Below are 2208 nucleotides of genomic sequence, written 5' to 3'. Positions count from 1 at the left end.
GAATGAGTTTTTAAGATTTTTATAAACTGTACACTTGATCAGTTTGGGAAGGGAGTAACTGTAGAAAACACAAGAAATGGAAAAAGTCTCCCTATCTGAACACACAACTGATAAGGCTTTAGTTCTGAAAGGAAAAGTGAGTAACATCAATTAACAGTGTCTGGTACATAAATGGAGTTCAATAGTTATTTGCTGAATGTGTATAAATGAGCCAGGCGTGGTGGCTCACACCTGTAATCCTAGCACTTTGGGAGGCCGAGGTGGGCGGATCACTTGAGGTCAGGAGTTTGAGACCAGCCTGACCAATGAGGTGAAACCCTGTCTCTACTAAAATACAAAAAATGAGTCGGGCGTGATGGTACGCACCTGTAGTCCTAGGTACTCGGGAGGCTGAGGCAGGAGAATTGCCTGAACCCAGGAGGTGGAGGTTATAGTGAGAAGAGATTGCACTACTACCCTCCAGCCTGGGCAACAGAGCAAGACTCTGCCTCACAAATAAATTAATTAATTAATTTAATGATTACCTACTGTGGAAGAAAAGCACATAATATAAAAAGTATATCAGGTTTGAGTTTCTCCTTTAAGAATGGAAGTTAACATCTTGCCTATAACCTGATTACTAGTTAGATATAAAACCACTAAAAATTTTCAAAACAAATACATATTTAGTTCTTTGATATCTTCTCCTTCAATTAATAAGGATTCTCCTAGTGCAATTAAATTTTACGTTCCTGTTTATACATAAAGACCTTCAGGATTTAATTGTTTCAAAAGCTGATAAAACATTATTTAGATGAATTACATAAGTGATTTTAATAATGACACGTGAAAACAATTTAGGCTTGGCGTGGTGGCTCACACTTGTAATGCCAGCACTATGGGAAGCCAAGACCGGTGGATTGCTTGAGCTCAGGAGTTCAAGACAAGCCTGGGCAACATGGCGAAACCCTGTCTCTACAAACAAATAGCCAGACACGGTGGCGCATGCCTATAGTCCCAGCTACTTGGGAGGCTGAGGTGGGAGAACTGCTTGAGCCTGGGTGGCAGAGGTTGCAGTGAGCCGAGATTGTGCTACTGTGCTCCAGCCCGGGCGACAGCAAGACACTGTCTCAAAAAAAAAAAAAAAAGAAAAGACAATCTTTATAACACTTGATATAAATAGTTCCACAATAAACTTGGTTTTCTTAAACCTTAGTTGTATTTAAAGGAAAAAAACCCTTTCTTTTCTTTTCTTTCCTTTTTTTTTTTTTTTTTGGCGGCAGGGTCTCACTCTGTTGCCCAGGCTGGAGTGCAGTGGCACAGTCATGGCTCACTGCAGCCTCAACCTTGTAGGTTTAAGCAATCCTCCCACCTCAGCCTCCCTAGCAGCTGAGATCACAGGCATACACTACCATGCCTGGCTAATTTTTAATTTTTTGTACAGATGGGGTCTCCCAGTGTTACCCAGGCTAGTCTTGAATTACTGAGCTCAAACAATCCTCCTGCCTCAGCCTCCCAAAGTGCTGAAATTACAGGTGTGAGCCACCGCTGCCAGCTTCAGGCACCTTTTTTCTGAAGGAATTAATGGTTTTGTAGCAGTAGAATATAACCAGATCTACAGTAGAGAGCTGATATCCTGAGATGAAGCTACCTCCTGTGGTACTCTGCAACCCACGAATGCAGCTGGTGCCACGTCTGTCCAAACTTCCACAAGAATGCCAGTGCAGGGCACAGAGCCCCATTTAGAGTACACATGACCTGAGGCTCTGAGAACTCTTAGAGATGATGCAGTCTGGGACAGTTCCCATAGCTGGCCTGGCCAAGTTCCACCCCAAGATGCCAGGGCACAACACAAAATTTGTTCATACTGTTTTATCTTTTCTCTTGCAATTATATGTGACTCTCTTAGAAAAGTGCAAAAGTTTATTAGTAGATGCTGGATCCCAAACCTGAGTCTGCTGAAGCCCTTTTGAGACCTTAGGCACCCTGTTGCCCATTCTTAGAAATTCGGGCTCGTGAATTTTAGATTCAGAAGCACCACAGATGAGTTGATGGGTATAGAAGCACATGCCTGTAATCCCAGCTACATGGGAGGCTGAGGCAGTAGGATTGCTTGAGTGCAGGAGTTCAAGACCAGCCTGGGTAACACAGTGGGACACCATCTTATAAAAACAATTTTTTTTTGAGATGGAATCTCACTGTGTTGCCCAGGCTACACTACAATGGCTT

The sequence above is a fragment of the Mandrillus leucophaeus genome, unplaced genomic scaffold (assembly GCF_000951045.1).
Source record: "Mandrillus leucophaeus isolate KB7577 unplaced genomic scaffold, Mleu.le_1.0 Scaffold246, whole genome shotgun sequence".
NCBI lineage: Eukaryota > Metazoa > Chordata > Mammalia > Primates > Cercopithecidae > Mandrillus > Mandrillus leucophaeus.
The sequence above is the reverse complement of the archived record's forward strand: the minus strand, read 5'-3'. Positions refer to the sequence as shown.